Consider the following 17,371-nt stretch of genomic DNA (forward strand, 5'->3'; position numbering starts at 1 on the left):
ACTGGCGTCTTTCCCATACTGGCGTCTTTCCCATACTGGCGTCTTTCCCATACTGGCGTCTTTCCCATACTGGCGTCTTTCCCATAGTGGCGTCTTTCCCATAGTGGCGTCTTTCCCATAGTGGCGTCTTTCCCATAGTGGCGTCTTTCCCATAGTGGCGTCTTTCCCATAGTGGCGTCTTTCCCATAGTGGCGTCTTTCCCATAGTGGCGTCTTTCCCATAGTGGCGTCTTTCCCATAGTGGCGTCTTTCCCATAGTGGCGTCTTTCCCATACTGGCGTCTTTCCCATACTGGCGTCTTTCCCATACTGGCGTCTTTCCCATACTGGCGTCTTTCCCATACTGGCGTCTTTCCCATACTGGCGTCTTTCCCATACTGGCGTCTTTCCCATACTGGCGTCTTTCCCATACTGGCGTCTTTCCCATACTGGCGTCTTTCCCATACTGGCGTCTTTCCCATACTGGCGTCTTTCCCATACTGGCGTCTTTCCCATACTGGCGTCTTTCCCATACTGGCGTCTTTCCCATACTGGCGTCTTTCCCATACTGGCGTCTTTCCCATACTGGCGTCTTTCCCATACTGGCGTCTTTCCCATACTGGCGTCTTTCCCATACTGGCGTCTTTCCCATTCTGGCGTCTTTCCCATACTGGCGTCGTTTCCCATACTGGCGTCGTTTCCCATACTGGCGTCGTTTCCCATACTGGCGTCGTTTCCCATACTGGCGTCGTTTCCCATACTGGCGTCGTTTCCAATACTGGCGTCGTTTCCCATACTGGCGTCGTTTCCCATACTGGCGTCGTTTCCCATACTGGCGTCGTTTCCCATACTGGCGTCGTTTCCCATACTGGCGTCGTTTCCCATACTGGCGTCGTTTCCCATACTGGCGTCGTTTCCCATACTGGCGTCGTTTCCCATATTTGCGTTTCTCCCATATATCTCCGACCAACCGAATCCTTCCTCTAGCCAAGTTGACCCACAAATTTCTCTTTTCCCATATTTTCGTTTTTCCCATATTTTCGTTTTTCCCATATTTTCGTTTTTCCCATATTTTCGTTTTTCCCATATTTTCGTTTTTCCCATACTTTCGTTTTTCCCATATTTTCGTTTTTCCCTTATTTTCGTTTTTCCCATACTTTCGTTTTTGCCATACTTTCGTTTTTGCCATACTTTCGTTTTTGCCATACTTTCGTTTTTGCCATACTTTCGTTTTTGCCATACTTTCGTTTTTGCCATACTTGCGTTTTTGCCATACTTGCGTTTTTGCCATATTTGCGTTTTTGCCATATTTGCGTTTTTGCCATATTTGCGTTTTTGCCATATTTGCGTTTTTGCCATATTTGCGTTTTTGCCATATTTGCGTTTTTGCCATATTTGCGTTTTTGCCATATTTGCGTTTTTGCCATATTTGCGTTTTTGCCATATTTGCGTTTTTGCCATATTTGCTTTTTTGCCATATTTGCGTTTTTGCCATATTTGCGTTTTTGCCATATTTGCGTTCCTCCCATATATCTCCGATCAACCGAATCCTTCCTCTAGCCAAGTTGACCCACAAATTTCTCTTTTCCCATATTTTCGTTTTTCCCGTATTTGCGTCTTTCCCATCTTTGCGTCTTTCCCATCTTTGCGTCTTTCCCATCTTTGCGTCTTTCCCATCTTTGCGTCTTTCCCATCTTTGCGTCTTTCCCATCTTTGCGTCTTTCCCATCTTTGCGTCTTTCCCATCTTTGCGTCTTTCCCATCTTTGCGTCTTTCCCATCTTTGCGTATTTCCCATCTTTGCGTCTTTCCCATCTTTGCGTCATTCCCATCTTTGCGTCTTTCCCATCTTTGCGTCTTTCCCATCTTTGCGTCTTTCCCATCTTTGCGTCTTTCCCATCTTTGCGTCTTTCCCATCTTTGCGTCTTTCCCATCTTTGCGTCTTTCTCACATTTGCGTCTTTCCCACATTTGCGTCTTTCCCACATTTGCGTCTTTCCCACATTTGCGTCTTTCCCACATTTGCGTCTTTCCCACATTTGCGTCTTTCCCACATTTCCGTCTTTCCCACATTTGCGTCTTTCCCACATTTGCGTCTTTCCCACATTGGCGTCTTTCCCACATTGGCGTCTTTCCCACATTGGCGTCTTTCCCATCTTTGCGTCTTTCCCATCTTTGCGTCTTTCCCATCTTTGCGTCTTTCCCATCTTTGCGTCTTTCCCATCTTTGCGTCTTTGCCATCTTTGCGTCTTTGCCATCTTTGCGTCTTTGCCATCTTTGCGTCTTTGCCATCTTTGCGTCTTTGCCATCTTTGCGTCTTTGCCATCTTTGCGTCTTTGCTATCTTTGCGTCTTTGCCATCTTTGCGTCTTTGCCGTCTTTGCGTCTTTGCCGCATTTGCGCTCTTCCCACATTTGCGCTCTTCCCACATTTGCGCTCTTCCCACATTTGCGCTCTTCCCACATTTGCGCTCTTCCCACTTTTGCGCTCTTCCCACATTTGCGCTCTTCCCACATTTGCGCTCTTCCCACATTTGCGCTCTTCCCACATTTGCGCTCTTCCCACATTTGCGCTCTTCCCACATTTGCGCTCTTCCCACATTTGCGCTCTTCCCACATTTGCGCTCTTCCCACATTTGCGCTCTTCCCACATTTACGCTCTTCCCACATTGCGCTCTTCCCACATTTGCGCTCTTCCCACATTTGCGCTCTTCCCACATTTGCGCTCTTCCCACATTTGCGCTCTTCCCACATTTGCGCTCTTCCCACATTTGCGCTCTTCCCACATTTGCGCTCTTCCCACATTTGCGCTCTTCCCACATTTGCGCTCTTCCCACATTTGCGCTCTTCCCACATTTGCGCTCTTCCCACATTTGCGCTCTTCCCACATTTGCGCTCTTCCCACATTTGCGCTCTTCCCACATTTGCGCTCTTCCCACATTTGCGCTCTTCCCACATTTGCGCTCTTCCCACATTTGCGCTCTTCCCACATTTGCGCTCTTCCCACATTTGCGCTCTTCCCACATTTGCGCTCTACCCACATTTGCGCTCTACCCACATTTGCGCTCTTCCCACATTTGCGCTCTTCCCACATTTGCGCTCTTCCCACATTTGCGCTCTTCCCACATTTGCGCTCTTCCCACATTTGCGCTCTTCCCACATTTGCGCTCTTCCCACATTTGCGCTCTTCCCACATTTGCGCTCTTCCCACATTTGCGCTCTTCCCACATTTGCGCTCTTCCCACATTTGCGCTCTTCCCACATTTGCGCTCTTCCCACATTTGCGCTCTTCCCACATTTGCGCTCTTCCCACATTTGCGCTCTTCCCACATTTGCGCTCTTCCCACATTTGCGCTCTTCCCACATTTGCGCTCTTCCCACATTTGCGCTCTTCCCACATTTGCGCTCTTCCCACATTTGCGCTCTTCCCACATTTGCGCTCTTCCCACATTTGCGCTCTTCCCACATTTGCCCTCTTCCCACATTTGCGCTCTTCCCACATTTGCGCTCTTCCAACATTTGCGCTCTTCCCACATTTGCGCTCTTCCCACATTTGCGCTCTACCCACATTTGCGCTCTTCCCACATTTGCGCTCTTCCCACATTTGCGCTCTTCCCACATTTGCGCTCTTCCCACATTTGCGCTCTTCCCACATTTGCGCTCTTCCCACATTTGCGCTCTTCCCACATTTGCGCTCTTCCCACATTTGCGCTCTTCCCACATTTGCGCTCTTCCCACATTTGCGCTCTTCCCACATTTGCGCTCTTCCCACATTTGCGCTCCTCCCACATTTGCGCTCTTCCCACATTTGCGCTCTTCCCACATTTGCGCTCTTCCCACATTTGCGCTCTTCCCACATTTGCGCTCTTCCCACATTTGCGCTCTTCCCACATTTGCGCTCTTCCCACATTTGCGCTCTTCCCACATTTGCGCTCTTCCCACATTTGCGTTTTTGCCACATTTGCGTTTTTGCCACATTTGCGTTTTTGCCACATTTGCGTTTTTGCCACATTTGCGTTTTTGCCACATTTGCGTTTTTGCCACATTTGCGTTTTTGCCACATTTGCATTTTTGCCATATTTCCGTTTTTGCCATATTTGCGTTTTTGCCATATTTGCGTTTTTGCCATATTAGCGTTTTTGCCATATTTGCGTTTTTGCCATATTTGCGTTTTTGCCATATTTGCGTCTTTGCCATATCTGCGTCTTTGCCATATCTGCGTCTTTGCCATATCTGCGTCTTTGCCATATCTGCGTCTTTGCCATATCTGCGTCTTTGCCATATCTGCGTCTTTGCCATATCTGCGTCTTTGCCATATCTGCGTCTTTGCCATATCTGCGTCTTTGCCATATCTGCGTCTTTGCCATATCTGCGTCTTTGCCATATCTGCGTTTTTGCCATATTTGCGTTTCTCCCATATATCTCCGACCAACCGAATCCTTCCTCTAGCCAAGTTGACCCACAAATTTCTCTTTTCCCATATTTTCGTTTTTCCCGTATTTGCATCTTTCCCGTATTTGCGTCATTCCCATCTTTGCGTCTTTCCCGTCTTTGCGTCTTTCCCGTCTTTGCGTCTTTCCCGTCTTTGCGTCTTTCCCATCTATGCGTCTTTCCCGTCTTTGCGTCTTTCCCGTCTTTGCGTCTTTCCCGTCTTTGCGTCTTTCCCGTCTTTGCGTCTTTCCCGTCTTTGCGTCTTTCCCGTCTTTGCGTCTTTCCCGTCTTTGCGTCTTTCCCGTCTTTGCGTCTTTCCCGTCTTTGCGTCTTTCCCGTCTTTGCGTCTTTGCCGTCTTTGCGTCTTTCCCATCTTTGCGTCTTTCCCATCTTTGCGTCTTTCCCATCTTTGCGTCTTTCCCATCTTTGCGTCTTTCCCATCTTTGCGGCTTTCCCATCTTTGCGTCTTTCCCATCTTTGCGTCTTTCCCATCTTTGCGTCTTTCCCATCTTTGCGTCTTTCCCATCTTTGCGTCTTTCCCATCTTTGCGTCTTTCCCATCTTTGCGTCTTTCCCATCTTTGCGTCTTTGCCATCTTTGCGTCTTTGCCATCTTTGCGTCTTTGCCATCTTTACGTCTTTGCCGTCTTTGCGTCTTTGCCGTCTTTGCGTCTTTGCCACATTTGCGCTCTTCCCACATTTGCGCTCTTCCGACATTTGCGCTCTTCCCACATTTGCGCTCTTCCCACTTTTGCGCTCTTCCCACATTAGCGCTCTTCCCACATTTGCGCTCTTCCCACATTTGCGCTCTTCCCACATTTGCGCTCTTCCCACATTTGCGCTCTTCCCACATTTGCGCTCTTCCCACATTTGCGCTCTTCCCACATTTGCGCTCTTCCCACATTTGCGCTCTTCCCACATTTGCGCTCTTCCCACATTTGCGCTCTTCCCACATTTGTGCTCTTCCCACATTTGCGCTCTTCCCACATTTGCGCTCTTCCCACATTTGCGCTCTTCCCACATTTGCGCTCTTCCCACATTTGCGCTCTTCCCACATTTGCGCTCTTCCCACATTTGCGCTCTTCCCACATTTGCGCTCTTCCCACATTTGTGCTCTTCCCACATTTGCGCTCTTCCCACATTTGCGCTCTTCCCACATTTGCGCTCTTCCCACATTTGCGCTCTTCCCACATTTGCGCTCTTCCCACATTTGCGCTCTTCCCACATTTGCGCTCTACCCACATTTGCGCTCTACCCACATTTGCGCTCTTCCCACATTTGCGCTCTTCCCACATTTGCGCTCTTCCCACATTTGCGCTCTTCCCACATTTGCGCTCTTCCCACATTTGCGCTCTTCCCACATTTGCGCTCTTCCCACATTTGCGCTCTTCCCACATTTGCGCTCTTCCCACATTTGCGCTCTTCCCACATTTGCGCTCTTCCCACATTTGCGCTCTTCCCACATTTGCGCTCTTCCCACATTTGCGCTCTTCCCACATTTGCGCTCTTCCCACATTTGCGCTCTTCCCACATTTGCGCTCTTCCCACATTTGCGCTCTTCCCACATTTGCGCTCTTACCACATTTGCGCTCTTCCCACATTTGCGCTCTTCCCACATTTGCGCTCTTCCCACATTTGCGCTCTTCCCACATTTGCGCTCTTCCCACATTTGCGCTCTTCCCACATTTGCGCTCTTCCCACATTTGCGCTCTTCCCACATTTGCCCTCTTCCCACATTTGCGCTCTTCCCACATTTGCGCTCTTCCCACATTTGCGCTCTTCCCACATTTGCGCTCTTCCCACATTAGCGCTCTTCCCACATTTGCGCTCTTCCCACATTTGCGCTCTTCCCACATTTGCGCTCTTCCCACATTTGCGCTCTTCCCACATTTGCGCTCTTCCCACATTTGCGCTCTTCCCACATTTGCGCTCTTCCCACATTTGCGCTCTTCCCACATTTGCGCTCTTCCCACATTTGCGCTCTTCCCACATTTGCGCTCTTCCCACATTTGCGCTCTTCCCACATTTGCGCTCTTCCCACATTTACGCTTTTCCCACATATCTCCGACCAACCGAATCCTTCCTCTACCTAAGTTGAGCCACAAATTTCTCTTTTCCCATTTTTTCGTTTTTCCAATTTTTTCGTTTTTCCCATTTTTTCGTTTTTCCCATTTTTTCGTTTTTCCCATTTTTGCGTTTTTCCCATATTTGCGTTTTTCCCATATTTGCGTTTTTCTCATATTTGCGTTTTTCCCATATTTGCGTTTTTCGTCTATTTGCGCTTTTCCCGTATTTGCGCTTTTCCCATAATTGCGCTTTTCCCGTATTTGCGCTTTTCCCGTATTTGCGCTTTTCCCATATTTGCGCTTTTCCCGTATTTGCGCTTTTCCCGTATTTGCGCTTTTCGCATATTTGCGTTTTTCGCATATTTGCGTTTTTCGCATATTTGCGCTTTTCCCATATTTGCGCTTTTCCCATATTTGCGCTTTTCCCATATTTGCGCTTTTCCCATATTCGCGCTTTTCCCATATTTGCGCTTTTCCCATATTTGCGCTTTTCCCATATTTGCGCTTTTCCCATATTTGCGCTTTTCCCATATTTGCGCTTTTCCCATATTTGCGCTTTTCCCATATTTGCGCTTTTCCCATATTTGCGCTTTTCCCATATTTGCGCTTTTCCCATATTTGCGCTTTTCCCATATTTGCGCTTTTCCCATATTTGCGCTTTTCCCATATTTGCGCTTTTCCCATATTTCTCCGACCAACCGAATCCTTCCTCTAGCTAAGTTGAGCCACAAATTTCTCTTTTCCCATATTTTCGTTTTTCCCATACTTTAATTTTCCCATACTTTAATTTTCCCATACTTTAATTTTCCCATACTTTAATTTTCCCATACTTTGTTTTTCCCATACTTTGTTTTTCCCATACTTTGTCTTTCCCATATTTTCGTTTTCCCCAAATTTTTGTTTTTCCCATACTTGCGTTTTTCCCATATTTGCGCTTTTCCCACATTTGCGCTTTTCCCATATTTACGTTTTTCCCATATATCTCGACCAACCGAATCCTTCCTCTACCTAAGTTGAGCCACAAATTTCTCTTTTCCCATATTTTCGTTTTTCCCATACTTTAATTTTCCCATACTTAGTTTTTCCCATACTTAGTTTTTCCCATACTTTGTTTTTCCCATACTTTGTTTTTCCCATATTTTCGTTTTCCCCAAATTTTCGTTTTTCCCATATTTGCATTTTTCCCATATTTGCATTTTTCCCATATTTGCGTTTTTCCCATATTTGCGTTTTTCCCGTATTTGCGTCTTTCCCGTATTTGCGTCTTTCCCGTATTTGCGTCTTTCCCGTATTTGCGTCTTTCCCATCTTTGCGTCTTTCCCATCTTTGCGTCTTTCCCATCTTTGCGTCTTTCCCATTTTTGCATCTTTCCCATCTTTGCGTCTTTCCCATCTTTGCGTCTTTCCCATCTTTGCGTCTTTCCCATCTTTGCGTCTTTCCCATCTTTGCGTCTTTCCCATCTTTGCGTCTTTCCCATCTTTGCGTCTTTCCCATCTTTGCGTCTTTCCCATCTTTGCGTCTTTCCCATCTTTGCGTCTTTCCCATCTTTGCGTCTTTCCCATCTTTGCTTCTTTCCCATCTTTGCGTCTTTCCCATCTTTGCGTCTTTCCCATCTTTGCGTCTTTCCCATCTTTGCGTCTTTCCCATCTTTGCGTCTTTCCCATCTTTGCGTCTTTCCCATCTTTGCGTCTTTCCCATCTTTGCGTCTTTCCCATCTTTGCGTCTTTCCCATCTTTGCGTCTTTCCCATCTTTGCGTCTTTCCCATCTTTGCGTCTTTCCCATCTTTGCGTCTTTCCCATATTTGCGTCTTTCCCATATTTGCGTCTTTCCCATATTTGCGTCTTTCCCATATTTGCGTCTTTCCCATATTTGCGTCTTTCCCATATTTGCGTCTTTCCCATATTTGCGTCTTTCCCATATTTGCGTCTTTCCCATATTTGCGTCTTTCCCATATTTGCGTCTTTCCCATATTTGCGTTTTTACCATATTTGCGTTTTTCCCATATTTGCGTTTTTACCATATTTGCGTTTTTCCCATATTTGCGTTTTTCCCATATTTGCGTTTTTCCCATATTTGCGTTTTTCCCATATTTGCGTTTTTCCCATATTTGCGTTTTTCCCATATTTGCGTTTTTCCCATATTTGCGTTTTTCCCATATTTGCGTTTTTCCCATATTTGCGTTTTTCCCATATTTGCGTTTTTCCCATATTTTCGTTTTTCCCATATTTTCGTTTTTCCCATATTTTCGTTTTTCCCATATTTTCGTTTTTCCCATATCTGCGTTTTTCCCATATCTGCGTTTTTCCCATATCTGCGTTTTTCACATATCTGCGTTTTTCCCATATCTGCGTTTTTCCCATATCTGCGTTTTTCCCATATCTGCGTTTTTCCCATATCTGCGTTTTTCCCATATTTGCGTTTTTCCCATATCTGCGTTTTCCCATATCTGCGTTTTTCCCATATCTGCGTTTTTCCCATATCTGCGTTTTTCCAATATCTGCGTTTTTCCCATATCTGCGTTTTTCCCATATCTGCGTTTTTCCCATATCTGCGTTTTTCCCATATCTGCGTTTTTCCCATATCTGCGTTTTTCCCATATCTGCGTTTTTCCCATATCTGCGTTTCTCCCATATCTGCGTTTTTCCCATATCTGCATTTTTCCCATATCTGCGTTTTTCCCATATCTGCGTTTTTCCCATATCTGCGTTTTTCCCATATCTGCGTTTTTCCCATATCTGCGTTTTTCCCATATCTGCGTTTTTCCCATATCTGCGTTTTTCCCATATCTGCGTTTTTCCCATATCTGCGTTTTTCCCATATCTGCGTTTTTGCCATATCTGCGTTTTTGCCATATCTGCGTTTTTGCCATATCTGCGTTTTTGCCATATCTGCGTTTTTGCCATATTTGCGTTTTTGCCATATTTGCGTTTTTGCCATATTTGCGTTTTTGCCATATTTGCGTTTTTGCCATATTTGCGTTTTTGCCATATTTGCGTTTTTGCCATATTTGCGTTTTTGCCATATTTGCGTTTCTGCCATATTTGCGTTTTTGCCATATTTGCGTTTCTGCCATATTTGCGTTTCTCCCATATTTGCGTTTCTCCTATATTTGCGGTTCTCCCATATTTGCGTTTCTCCCATATTTGCGTTTCTCCCATATTTGCGTTTCTCCCATATCTGCGTTTCTCCCATATCTGCGTTTCTCCCATATCTGCGTTTCTCCCATATCTGCGTTTCTCCCATATCTGCGTTTCTCCCATATCTGCGTTTCTCCCATATCTGCGTTTCTCCCATATTTGCGTTTCTCCCATATTTGCGTTTCTCCCATATTTGCGTTTCTCCCATATTTGCGTTTCTCCCATACTTGCGTTTCTCCCATATTTGCGTTTCTCCCATACTTGCGTTTCTCCCATACTTGCGTTTCTCCCATATATCTCCGACCAACCGAATCCTTCCTCTAGCCAAGTTGACCCACAAATTTCTCTTTTCCCATATTTTCGTTTCTCCCGTATTTGCGTCTTTCCCATCTTTGCGTCTTTCCCATCTTTGCGTCTTTCCCATCTTTGCATCTTTCCCATCTTTGCGTCTTTCCCATCTTTGCATCTTTCCCATCTATGCGTCTTTCCCGTCTTTGCGTCTTTCCCGTCTTTGCGTCTTTCCCGTCTTTGCGTCTTTCCCGTCTTTGCGTCTTTCCCGTCTTTGCGTCTTTCCCGTCTTTGCGTCTTTCCCGTCTTTGCGTCTTTCCCGTCTTTGCGTCTTTCCCGTCTTTGCGTCTTTCCCGTCTTTGCGTCTTTCCCATTTTTGCGTCTTTCCATTTTTGCGTCTTTCCCATCTTTGCGTCTTTCCCATCTTTGCGTCTTTCCCATCTTTGCGTCTTTCCCATCTTTGCGTCTTTCCCATCTTTGCGTCTTTCCCATCTTTGCGTCTTTCCCGTCTTTGCGTCTTTCCCGTCTTTGCGTCTTTCCCGTCTTTGCGTCTTTCCCGTCTTTGCGTCTTTCCCGTCTTTGCGTCTTTCCCGTCTTTGCGTCTTTCCCGTCTTTGCGTCTTTCCCGTCTTTGCGTCTTTCCCGTCTTTGCGTCTTTCCCGTCTTTGCGTCTTTCCCGTCTTTGCGTCTTTCCCGTCTTTGCGTCTTTCCCGTCTTTGCGTCTTTCCCGTCTTTGCGTTTTCCCGTCTTTGCGTCTTTCCCGTCTTTGCGTCTTTCCCGTCTTTGCGTCTTCCCCGTCTTTGCGTCTTTCCCGTCTTTCCCGTCTTTGCGTCTTTCCCGTCTTTGCGTCTTTCCCACCTTTGCGTCTTTCCCATTTTTGCGTCTTCCCATCTTTGCGTCTTTCCCATCTTTGCGTCTTTCCCATCTTTGCGTCTTTCCCATCTTTGCGTCTTTCCCACCTTTGCGTCTTTCCCACCTTTGCGTCTTTCCCACCTTTGCGTCTTTCCCACCTTTGCGTCTTTCCCACCTTTGCGTCTTTCCCACCTTTGCGTCTTTCCCATCTTTGCGTCTTTCCCATCTTTGCGTCTTTCCCATCTTTGCGTCTTTCCCATCTTTGCGTCTTTCCCATCTTTGCGTCTTTCCCATCTTTGCGTCTTTCCCATCTTTGCGTCTTTCCCATCTTTGCGTCTTTCCCATCTTTGCGTCTTTCCCATCTTTGCGTCTTTCCCATCTTTGCGTCTTTCCCATGTTTGCGTCTTTCCCATGTTTGCGTCTTTCCCATGTTTGCGTCTTTCCCATGTTTGCGTCTTTCCCATGTTTGCGTCTTTCCCATGTTTGCGTCTTTCCCATGTTTGCGTCTTTCCCATGTTTGCGTCTTTCCCATGTTTGCGTCTTTCCCATCTTTGCGTCTTTCCCATCTTTGCGTCTTTCCCATCTGTGCGTCTTTCCCATATTTGCGTCTTTCCCATCTTTGCGTCTTTCCCACATTTGCGTCTTTCCCACATTTGCGTCTTTCCCACATTTGCGTCTTTCCCACATTTGCGTCTTTCCCACATTTGCGTCTTTCCCACATTTGCGTCTTTCCCACATTTGCGTCTTTCCCACATTTGCGTCTTTCCCACATTTGCGTCTTTCCCACATTTGCGTCTTTCCCACATTTGCGCTTTTCCCACATTTGCGCTTTTCCCACATTTGCGCTTTTCCCACATTTGCGCTGTTCCCACATTTGCGCTCTTCCCAAATTTGCGCTCTTCCCACATTTGCGCTCTTCCCACATTTGCGCTCTTCCCACATTTGCGCTCTTCCCACATTTGCGCTCTTCCCACATTTGCGCTCTTCCCACATTTGCGCTCTTCCCACATTTGCGCTCTTCCCACATTTGCGCTCTTCCCACATTTGCGCTCTTCCCACATTTGCGCTCTTCCCACATTTGCGCTCTTCCCACATTTGCGCTCTTCCCACATTTGCGCTCTTCCCACATTTGCGCTCTTCCCACATTTGCGCTCTTCCCACATTTGCGCTCTTCCCACATTTGCGCTCTTCCCACATTTGCGCTCTTCCCACATTTGCGCTCTTCCCACATTTGCGCCCTTCCCACATTTGCGCTCTTCCCACATTTGCGCTCTTCCCACATTTGCGCTCTTCCCACATTTACGCTTTTCCCACATATCTCCGACGAACCGAATCCTTCCTCTACCTAAGTTGAGCCACAAATTTCTCTTTTCCCATATTTTCGTTTTTCCCATATTTTCGTTTTTCCCATATTTTCGTTTTTCCCATATTTTCGTTTTTCCCATATTTTCGTTTTTCCCATATTTTCGTTTTTCCCATATTTTAGTTTTTCCCATATTTTCGTTTTTCCCATATTTTCGTTTTTCCCATATTTTCGTTTTTCCCATATTTTCCTTTTCCCATATTTTCGTTTTTCCCATATCTGCATTTTTCCCATATCTGCGTTTTTCCCATATCTGCGTTTTTCCCATATCTGCGTTTTTCCCATATCTGCGTTTTTCCCATATTTGCGTTTTTCCCATATTTGCGTTTTTCCCATATTTGCGTTTTTCCCATATTTGCGTTTTTCCCATATTTGCGTTTTTCCCGTATTTGCGTTTTTCCCGTATTTGCGTTTTTCCCATATTTGCGTTTTTCCCGTATTTGCGTTTTTCCCGTATTTGCGTTTTTCCCGTATTTGCGTTTTTCCCGTATTTGCGTTTTTCCCGTATTTGCGTTTTTCCCGTATTTGCGTTTTTCCCGTATTTGCGTTTTTCCCGTATTTGCGTTTTTCCCGTATTTGCGCTTTTCCCGTATTTGCGCTTTTCCCGTATTTGCGCTTTTCCCGTATTTTCGCTTTTCCCGTATTTGCGCTTTTCCCATATTTGCGCTTTTCCCCATCTTTGCGCTTTTCCCATATTTGCGCTTTTCCCATATTTGCGCTTTTCCCATATTTGCGCTTTTCCCATATTTTCGTTTTTCCCATATCTGCATTTTTCCCATATCTGCGTTTTTCCCATATCTGCGTTTTTCCCATATCTGCGTTTTTCCCATATCTGCGTTTTTCCCATATTTGCGTTTTTCCCATATTTTCGTTTTTCCCATTTTTTCGTTTTTCCCATTTTTGCGTTTTTCCCATTTTTGCGTTTTTCTCATATTTGCGTTTTTCCCGTATTTGCGTTTTTCCCGTATTTGCGCTTTTCCCGTATTTGCGCTTTTCCCGTATTTGCGCTTTTCCCGTATTTGCGCTTTTCCCGTATTTGCGCTTTTCCCGTATTTGCGCTTTTCGCATATTTGCGTTTTTCGCATATTTGCGCTTTTCGCATATTTGTGCTTTTCCCATATTTGTGCTTTTCCCATATTTGCGCTTTTCCCATATTTGCGCTTTTCCCATATTTGCGCTTTTCCCATATTTGCGCTTTTCCATATTTCTCCGATCAACCGAATCCTTCCTCTAGCTAAGTTGAGCCACAAATTTCTCTTTTCCCATATTTTCGTTTTTCCCATACTTTAATTTTCCCATACTTTAATTTTCCCATACTTTAATTTTCCCATACTTTAATTTTCCCATACTTTGTTTTTCCCATACTTTGTTTTTCCCATACTTTGTCTTTCCCATATTTTCGTTTTCCCCAAATTTTTGTTTTTCCCATATTTGCGGTTTTCCCATATTTGCGCTTTTCCCACATTTGCGCTTTTCCCATATTTACGTTTTTCCCATATATCTCGACCAACCGAATCCTTCCTCTACCTAAGTTGAGCCACAAATTTCTCTTTTCCCATATTTTCGTTTTTCCCATACTTTAATTTTCCCATACTTAGTTTTTCCCATACTTAGTTTTTCCCATACTTTGTTTTTCCCATACTTTGTTTTTCCCATATTTTCGTTTTCCCCAAATTTTCGTTTTTCCCATATTTGCATTTTTCCCATATTTGCATTTTTCCCATATTTGCGTTTTTCCCGTATTTGCGTTTTTCCCGTATTTGCGTCTTTCCCGTATTTGCGTCTTTCCCGTATTTGCGTCTTTCCCATCTTTGCGTCTTTCCCATCTTTGCGTCTTTCCCATCTTTGCGTCTTTCCCAACTTTGCGTCTTTCCCATCTTTGCGTCTTTCCCATCTTTGCGTCTTTCCCATCTTTGCGTCTTTCCCATCTTTGCGTCTTTCCCATCTTTGCGTCTTTCCAATCTTTGCGTCTTTCCCATCTTTGCGTCTTTCCCATCTTTGCGTCTTTCCCATCTTTGCGTCTTTCCCATCTTTGCGTCTTTCCCATCTTTGCGTCTTTCCCATCTTTGCGTCTTTCCCATCTTTGCGTCTTTCCCATCTTTGCGTCTTTCCCATCTTTGCTTCTTTCCCATCTTTGCGTTTTTCCCATCTTTGCTTCTTTCCCATCTTTCCTTCTTTCCCATCTTTGCGTCTTTCCCATCTTTGCGTCTTTCCCATCTTTGCGTCTTTCCCATCTTTGCGTCTTTCCCATCTTTGCGTCTTTCCCAACTTTGCGTTTTTCCCATATTTGCGTTTTTCCCATATTTGCGTTTTTCCCATATTTGCGTTTTTCCCATATTTGCGTTTTTCCCATATTTGCGTTTTTCCCATATTTGCGTTTTTCCCATATTTGCGTTTTTCCCATATTTGCGTTTTTCCCATATTTGCGTTTTTCCCATATTTGCGTTTTTCCCATATTTGCGTTTTTCCCATATTTTCGCTTTTCCCATATTTGCGTTTTTCCCATATTTGCGTTTTTCCCATATTTTCGATTTTCCCATATTTTCGTTTTTCCCATATTTTCTTTTTTCCCATATTTTCGTTTTTCCCATATTTTCGTTTTTCCCATATTTTCGTTTTTCCCATATCTGCGTTTTTCCCATATCTGCGTTTTTCCCATATCTGCGTTTTTCCCATATCTGCGTTTTTCCCATATCTGCGTTTTTCCCATATCTGCGTTTTTCCCATATCTGCGTTTTTCCCATATCTGCGTTTTTCCCATATCTGCGTTTTTCCCATATCTGCGTTTTTCCCATATCTGCGTTTTTCCCATATCTGCGTTTTTCCCATATCTGCGTTTTTCCCATATCTGCGTTTTTCCCGTATCTGCGTTTTTCCCGTATCTGCGTTTTTCCCGTATCTGCGTTTTTCCCGTATCTGCGTTTTTCCCGTATCTGCGTTTTTCCCGTATTTGCGTTTTTCCCGTATTTGCGTTTTTCCCGTATTTGCGTTTTTCCCGTATTTGCGTTTTTCCCGTATTAGCGTTTTTCGCGTATTTGCGCTTTTCCCGAATTTGCGCTTTTCCCGTATTTGCGCTTTTCCCGTATTTGCGCTTTTCCCGTATTTGCGCTTTTCCCGTATTTGCGCTTTTCCCGTATTTGCGCTTTTCCCGTATTTGCGCTTTTCCCGTATTTGCGCTTTTCCCATATTTTCGTTTTTCCCATATTTTCGTTTTTCCCATTTTTTCGTTTTTCCCATTTTTTCGTTTTTCCAATTTTTTCGTTTTTCCCATTTTTTCGTTTTTCCCATATTTGCGTTTTTCCCATATTTGCGTTTTTCCCATATTTGCGCTTTTCGCCTATTTGCGCTTTTCCCGTATTTGCGCTTTTCCCGTATTTGCGCTTTTCCCGTATTTGCGCTTTTCCCGTATTTGCGCTTTTCGCATATTTGCGTTTTTCGCATATTTGCGCTTTTCGCATATTTGTGCTTTTCCCATATTTGCGCTTTTCCCATATTTGCGCTTTTCCCATATTTGCGCTTTTCCCATATTTGCGCTTTTCCCATATTTCTCCGACCAACCGAATCCTTCCTCTAGCTAAGTTGAGCCACAAATTTCTCTTTTCCCATATTTTCGTTTTTCCCATACTTTAAATTTCCCATACTTTAATTTTCCCATACTTTAATTTTCCCATACTTTAATTTTCCCATACTTTGTTTTTCCCATACTTTGTTTTTCCCATACTTTGTCTTTCCCATATTTTCGTTTTCCCCAAATTTTTGTTTTTCCCATATTTGCGTTTTTCCCATATTTGCGCTTTTCCCACATTTGCGCTTTTCCCATATTTACGTTTTCCCATATATCTCGACCAACCGAATCCTTCCTCTACCTAAGTTGAGCCACAAATTTCTCTTTTCCCAAATTTTCGTTTTTCCCATACTTTAATTTTCCCATACTTAGTTTTTCCCATACTTAGTTTTTCCCATACTCTGTTTTTCCCATACTTTGTTTTTCCCATATTTTCGTTTTCCCCAAATTTTCGTTTTTCCCATATTTGCATTTTTCCCATATTTGCATTTTTCCCATATTTGCGTTTTTCCCGTATTTGCGTTTTTCCCGTATTTGCGTCTTTCCCGTATTTGCGTCTTTCCCGTATTTGCGTCTTTCCCATCTTTGCGTCTTTCCCATCTTTGCGTCTTTCCCATCTTTGCGTCTTTCCCAACTTTGCGTCTTTCCCATCTTTGCGTCTTTCCCATCTTTGCGTCTTTCCCATCTTTGCGTCTTTCCAATCTTTGCGTCTTTCCCATCTTTGCGTCTTTCCCATCTTTGCGTCTTTCCCATCTTTGCGTCTTTCCCATCTTTGCGTCTTTCCCATCTTTGCGTCTTTCCCATCTTTGCGTCTTTCCCATCTTTGCGTCTTTCCCATCTTTGCGTCTTTCCCATCTTTGCGTCTTTCCCATCTTTGCGTCTTTCCCATCTTTGCGTCTTTCCCATCTTTGCTTCTTTCCCGTCTTTGCGTCTTTCCCGTCTTTGCTTCTTTCCCGTCTTTGCTTCTTTCCCATCTTTGCTTCTTTCCCATCTTTGCGTCTTTCCCATCTTTGCGTCTTTCCCATCTTTGCGTCTTTCCCATCTTTGCGTCTTTCCCATCTTTGCGTCTTTCCCATCTTTGCGTCTTTCCCATATTTGCGTCTTTCCCATATTTGCGTCTTTCCCATATTTGCGTCTTTCCCATATTTGCGTCTTTCCCATATTTGCGTCTTTCCCATATTTGCGTCTTTCCCATATTTGCGTTTTTCCCATATTTGCGTTTTTCCCATATTTGCGTTTTTCCCATATTTGCGTTTTTCCCATAATTGCGTTTTTCCCATATTTGCGTTTTTCCCATAATTGCGTTTTTCCCATAATTGCGTTTTTCCCATAATTGCGTTTTTCCCATATTTGCGTTTTTCCCATATTTGCGTTTTTCCCATATTTGCGTTTTTCCCATATTTGCGTTTTTCCCATATTTGCGTTTTTCCCATATTTGCGTTTTTCCCATATTTGCGTTTTTCCCATATTTGCGTTTTTCCCATATTTGCGTTTTTCCCATATTTGCGTTTTTCCCATATTTCGTTTTTCCCATATTTGCGTTTTTCCCATATTTGCGTTTTTCCCATATTTGCGTTTTTCCCATATTTGCGTTTTTCCCATATTTGCGTTTTTCCCATATTTGCGTTTTTCCCATATTTGCGTTTTTCCCATATTTGCGTTTTTCCCATATTTTCGTTTTTCCCATATTTTCGTTTTT

Source organism: Schistocerca nitens, chromosome 2 (genome assembly GCF_023898315.1).
Source record: "Schistocerca nitens isolate TAMUIC-IGC-003100 chromosome 2, iqSchNite1.1, whole genome shotgun sequence".
In the NCBI taxonomy this organism is placed as follows: Eukaryota; Metazoa; Arthropoda; class Insecta; order Orthoptera; family Acrididae; genus Schistocerca; species Schistocerca nitens.